General features: G+C 41.6%; 1 long non-coding RNA gene across 2 annotated transcripts; it reads right to left on the minus strand.

Annotated features, from left to right (window-relative positions):
* Positions 1-1,254: 1,254 nt before the first annotated feature.
* Positions 1,255-5,090, minus strand: LOC144538309 (uncharacterized). 2 transcript variants are annotated; one of them, XR_013504206.1, is made up of 9 exons: positions 4,995-5,090; positions 4,608-4,751; positions 4,381-4,479; positions 4,168-4,233; positions 3,754-3,897; positions 3,527-3,625; positions 3,304-3,369; positions 2,890-3,033; positions 1,255-2,731 (listed from the first exon to the last, which is right to left on the minus strand). It is a non-coding gene; the product is annotated as an uncharacterized LOC144538309 (long non-coding RNA). The 2 variants fall into 2 exon arrangements; XR_013504207.1 differs by having other exon boundaries at positions 2,722-2,749.
* Positions 5,091-6,508: the final 1,418 nt, after the last annotated feature.

Below are 6,508 nucleotides of genomic sequence, written 5' to 3' on the forward strand. Positions count from 1 at the left end.
TGTACTGTAAAAACTGTAGGAGGAGTAGCATAGTAGTAGCAGTAGTAGCAACATTTGTCCATAAGAAGAATAAGAATAAAAATAATAAATAAGAGTGTGCTTTGCCTACGGCAAGCACACTAATAAGTATGCAAGATAGTAAGAGTGTGCCCTGCCTACGGCAAGCACACTAAATATTGTCTTGCTGTTTCAAGTGTATCAGACATTCACCCAGAAACAATCTTCCATTTTCATGGTACTACACTGCCACCTTGTGGTCATTTATAGCAACGACATGTCAGTATAAAGTGTCAGTGCGTTCGAATGTATTACATGATTAAATTGTCTTTTGATATTAATCACGCAGTTAGAAACACAAGTTACATATATGAGTTAACTTGGTGAAGACTTTATAGCCACAGATTTGACCATGAAGGTTTATTTGATGTCGTTATATTGATGTGCTAGCTATATAAGTTTGAATGTAAGTTCACAGGATTTTATTATTTTGATCAATTGACAACAGTAATTGGTGGAGATGTAAAATACCGACGTATTATTTTAAAAGAAATCTTTATTAAGATCACTTAGTAATGGATCCCAAAATAAAATAGACTAGAAGAATGATTCCTCTTGCTGTATACTCAGTATACTTGTTGTACCTAAATATATAAGTGATACAATGTATAGTTTTTTAATTACGGACGTTTATTCGACAGTAGTGCTGTACAGACTGTAAACAGTAATTGAGTCTAACAGAGATGAAAAGTCATGTCCAAACACACACACACACGTATTGTTACACGTATTGTTACCATAGCTTCTATGAGTATAGGCTTCACCCTCTAACAGCTATCACTATTGGGGTCACCACTCCTGCACATGCACAGTACTGAAGACTTCAGTCCACGCCCTCACGCTGTCCACATGAGGGCCCATCTCAGGCTTTGCTGATCTCCTCAGCCTGGTCAGGTGGCAGCTGGTCAGGTTGTGCGGTCAGGGCTGACATGGAGGCCAGGAGAGCTAGATGTCAGTGGAAGCAGCTTGAGTAGTGCACTGATGCACCCTGTCAGCCAGCCTTGTGGTAACTTGGTCCTTGGCTGTGTCCACACGAGGAGCTTCAAGTACCTCTACTATTTCTACCAATCCTACTCTTTATACCACTCATCCGTCCATTTATCTACAGCTATTTTCCTTGTCCTACACAATTTGGTTGTGGTCCTTTCTGGGATTGACAACAGCACTTGGCACTGAAAGGAGAGACAAAGTCTGTGGTCAAAGTAATCACTTTTATTAAAAACATTTCAAAATGGTCCCACTCACAAAATCTGCACAGCCAGGTTAATTTGTATAGCACTCAATCACAGTTACAGTCACAGAGTGCATAAAAAGCAAACAATTACTGATGTTAACTCTCAATCAGACAAGGAAGGAAAACTCCCTAGAAAAAGGACTTTACAGAGACAGAAAAAAAAGGGGACAGAAAAAGTAGACAGGAAAAAAAAAGCCTAACTAGATCTAAATAATCATAAAATAAAATGTAACGGCCGGCAAAGCAGCCTAACCTGACTAATCTTGCCTAGGATACCCGGCACCACCAACCTTAGACCCTCTGAGCATACAAGGAAAAACTGCCAAAAAACCTAATTAGGAAAAAAAATGGAAGAAACATTGAGTAGGCCAAGTGTGAGAGGGATCCCCCACCAGGATGGTGGACAATAGGTGCAGGGAAGAAGAGTAAAATATACAAAAATATATACATTGATATATATATATATACGGTATATATTATTTTTTGGCCATTTGGGCAGATAAATTCTATAAACAAGAGCGAAAGGAATAATTAAAATACTATGCATTAAAATATACAAAGATTAATGAAAATCTATGAAGAAGAGTTTCAGGTAACACAGATAAAGTATTGCACTTACAAGCAGTACTGCACTTTTAACAGGAGTGGGCAGGGAAACTGTTGGCCAATTTTCAAAAAATGATGACAAATCCCTACCAACATAAATATTGTAATCACAGGCTTTTTGAGATACAACAATGAACTACAAACTTAAAAATGCTGATCGATAAAACAGCTGTAACTGCACAAAAATTAAAGGAATCAATAAAGGTTGAGTCCAATCAAAGTGCCATCGCTGCCTTAATATTGCAAGGTAGCTGGAGACATTAAAAGAATAAAATAAAATAAAATTCTGTATGGAGAATTCCATACAGTATTTAGTTATTAGGTTAGAGATGGTGTGTGTGGTTGTGGTTTGTGTATGTGTGGTTGTGGTGTGTATGTGTGTGTGTGTCTGTGTGTGTATACATGTGCAGTAGCAGCAGTAGTAGCATGTGTAACGTGTAGTGTGTGTGTGTACACGTGCAGTAGCAGCAGGCTTTCACATTAAATCATACTCATAATACTCCCGCAATATGGGAGGGCGGTTAGCTACATGAAGTGCGTCAAAATGCCGTGATTTTAGGGAGTCCCTTCACTGACCTACGTCCTAATTTCATGCTCAATCTAATGAAAGATCTCATATCATAAGAGTTTTAGACTGGCACAAAAACAGAAATGGAAAACATATACATTGGGAGGTGTAGGAGTTAGCCATAATAGCACAAAAAATGTCGGCAAATAACTATGCATATGCAACCAAAAATGAAGCAATAAATAACACCAAAAAATAATAAAAATTCCAGGCTCGAACTTCCATATGGTCCCAGGTCGTCACAGGACATTTGTTCCTCCAGCACCCTGCAGAGAAAATAGAACCTGCAAATGAATTACTCAACAAGCAAAAGTCCAGACCCCTGCCATAGCCTTAGCCTTAGCCAACAGGGGTTGCCATCACGACCCACCAACATAACACTACTCACAGTAACCCTGTAACAATCTTGACTGAGGCTACTTACAGTCTGCCTGGATCCAGCTCTAGTGTTGAACGCTCACACGGGTCACATGGCGGCGGCGCTTCTCGTTCCCCTGTTGCATATGTTCAGCTCAGTCAGTGCAGCACCGGTCCTGTACACGTCTCCAGCCTCACCTCTTCTCATGGCCTGATAGAGGGGAGAGACAAGTCTTACACCAACCCTGAATATGCACATGGCCAACAGTCACATTCTACAGCTGCAGTTAAGAGGGAACAAACTGTTCAAGAATCAAGCTACATCAATAAAAGGTACATACAGCTCACACAACACAAAAATAAAATCCAATTATTGTAGCAAATAAAAAAACAATGCAAGCAAAGCCATGCACCAGGCTCAAGTTCAGAAATTTACGGCAGAAGGTGCAGTAGTGGCCTCATGGTATGGTGTCTCCCTCACCTGGATACATGTCTTTCAGTTTAGCTGGATGTGGAGTGTTGCTGGACATCTTCCTTCTTTAAAGCACTAGTGCAGAAAAACAAATATTTTATGCTTAATACTTTATCATAAAAATTACTACATACATATATATATATATATATATATACATTGAAATATGGCCTTTGACCGAAGCTCTTCAGGTTTACTAGAAAAAATAAGGGCGATGATCAAGTTCACTTACAATCTGCTTGGATCCAGCTCAAGAAGAGTGTTGAACGCTCACATGGCTACGGCGCCCCTGACTCCTACCTCGTCACAGGATACTTGTTCCTCCAACACCCTGCAGAGAAAAAAGAACCTGCTCAACAAAGCAAAAAGGCCAGACCCCTGCCATAGCCTCAGCACAGGACCCACCAACATAACACTACTCACAGTAACCCTGTAACAATCTTGACTGAGGCTACTTACAGTCTGCCTGGATCCAGCTCTAGTGTTGAACGCTCACACGGGTCACATGGCGGCGGCGCTTCTTGTTCCCCTGTTGCATATGTTCAGCTCAGTCAGTGCAGCACCGGTCCTGTACACGTCTCCAGCCTCACCTCTTCTCATGGCCTGATAGAGGGGAGAGACAAGTCTTACACCAACCCTGAATATGCACATGGCCAACAGTCACAGTCTACAGCTACAGTTAAGAGGGAACAAACTGTTCAAGAATCAAGCTACATCAATAAAAGGTACATACAGCTCACACGACACAAAAATAAAATCCAATTATTGTAGCAAATAAAAAAACAATGCAAGCAAAGCCATGCACCAGGCTCAAGTTCAGAAATTTACGGCAGAAGGTGCAGTAGTGGCCTCATGGTATGGTGTCTCCCTCACCTGGATACATGTCTTTCAGTTTAGCTGGATGTGGAGTGTTGCTGGACATCTTCCTTCTTTAAAGCACTAGTGCAGAAAAACAAATATCTTATGCTTAATACTTTATCATAAAAATTACTACATATATATATATATATATATAGAAATATGGCCCTTGACCGAAGCTCTTCAGGTTTACTAGAAAAAATAAGGGCGATGATCAAGTTCACTTACAATCTGCTTGGATCCAGCTCAAGAAGAGTGTTGAACGCTCACATGGCTACGGCGCCCCTGACTCCTACCTCGTCACAGGATACTTGTTCCTCCAACACCCTGCAGAGAAAAAAGAACCTGCTCAACAAAGCAAAAAGGCCAGACCCCTGCCATAGCCTCAGCACAGGACCCACCAACATAACACTACTCACAGTAACCCTGTAACAATCTTGACTGAGGCTACTTACAGTCTGCCTGGATCCAGCTCTAGTGTTGAACGCTCACACGGGTCACATGGCGGCGGCGCTTCTCGTTCCCCTGTTGCATATGTTCAGCTCAGTCAGTGCAGCACCAGTCCTGTACACGTCTCCAGCCTCACCTCTTCTCATGGCCTGATAGAGACAACTGTTACACAATTCTAAATATACACAGGGTTATGCTATCACTAAAATGTACATGCAGCACACAAATGAAACAATGCAAATTGAATTTTAATTATCATAGCAAATAAAAAACAATACAAGCTTAGGCACAGCCAAACACATCAACAATAAAGGCACACCAACACCTCACCAGAGGAAGTCCAGAGATTTATGAGGTGCAGTAGTGGCCTCTTGGTATGGTTTCTCCCTCACCTGGGTACATGTCTTGTAGTTTGAAAGACACAGTGAAGTGATGCTGGACTGCTTCTCTCATTCTGGGCTGATGGATCATCCCTGGAAGGTGTTTGCTACCTGTAAAACACTACTGTACAAAATACAAAACATATTCCTTATGATTATTACTTTGTCACAATATTTGGTCATTTTACTAGACGGTCGCAGAAATACGGTCTGTACCTGAAGCTTTTCAGGTTTACAGGACAAGAGAGGGGCAGTAATTGAGCCTCGTAACCTTCGGCGGATTGACTTGAGATCATAAAAGTTTGTTTGGGTGGCTTGCATCCCTCCATTTGGGTGTCTTCTTCTTGACAGCAGTTGAACGGAGTCTGTCCTTTTTTTGTGTTTTCCTCTGCTCCTGTGACTGAGGCAGAAAAGGGCTTTCTGTGGTCCTGAGAAAGAGCATATTGCTAACAGCTCCACCTTTGTCTGTGAGGATGCCGTCACATAGATCTGTTTCTTCAGGAGAGAACGGTCTTATCCAGTCTTTCTATTCCAGTCTTCCTCTTCCTGGGGCTTTGTCAGATTTCCTCACAGCCTTGCGTTCTCTGCGTTCCACGGCTCCCTTGCTTTGGGCCTCTACGCTCCTATTCATCCCGGAGTAGGTGGAACTGGGGATACCACTAAGTTCTCGAAGGCCATAGGGACCCATAATGTGTATGTGTAGTCTTGTTTTGAGGGGAGACCGTCCCTCCATCCCTCCCTCCCTCCCAACCTCTGAGAAGCTGGGGCAGCCAGGCAAGGTGTTGAAGCCTTACTGCAAAGGACGATCCCCCCCATTTTGCATTATCTATGTAAATTTTGAACAAAATTCTGTAAAATTGATGTTGTTTGATGTTACAAAATGTAAAATAAACTACACTCTTATTTGTAATGTCAAAATACAGTGCAAGTAAACAATACTCTTGTAAAGTGTAATTGTCAAAAAATGATCATATGTATTCTATTTTGTACTCGGGCAAGCGCAATGTCATGATTTATAAAAGCCACACTTACGATGGGTTATACTTACATTTCATCAAGTCGAGTCAAGTCAGACTTTATTTATATAGCACATTTCATGCATATGCAGCTCAATGTGCTTCACAGAAAATGTCATCAGTTAATACACAGTACACAGGAAGGTGATAACTGTGGTACGTTTGCAGTACACCGGAATGTAGACGATGCTGTGGTCGAGAGATGAAAATTAGGTCCAACAGCGTGTGCTTTTCAGTGGTTGCAGTAGTGATCAGCTGTGTATAACCTCTTGATTGAAACAGTTCAAGTATTGGCTTCCTTGTGTTGGGCAACTGATCTTCATTAAAATCTCCACAGACTATGACAGGGTGATGATCCATGATCTCTAAAGTTTCCAAGAGGCGTTCCAGGTTTGACAGGAATGATCCAACACTGTAGTCTGGAGGTCTGTACACGGCAGCAATCAGAGCATTCATCGGGGCTTCGACCTTGATAAGCACAAATTCAAGATCAGTTACATTCTGTATGTA

This window comes from Centroberyx gerrardi, unplaced genomic scaffold, assembly GCF_048128805.1.
Source record: "Centroberyx gerrardi isolate f3 unplaced genomic scaffold, fCenGer3.hap1.cur.20231027 Scaffold_102, whole genome shotgun sequence".
NCBI lineage: Eukaryota > Metazoa > Chordata > Actinopteri > Beryciformes > Berycidae > Centroberyx > Centroberyx gerrardi.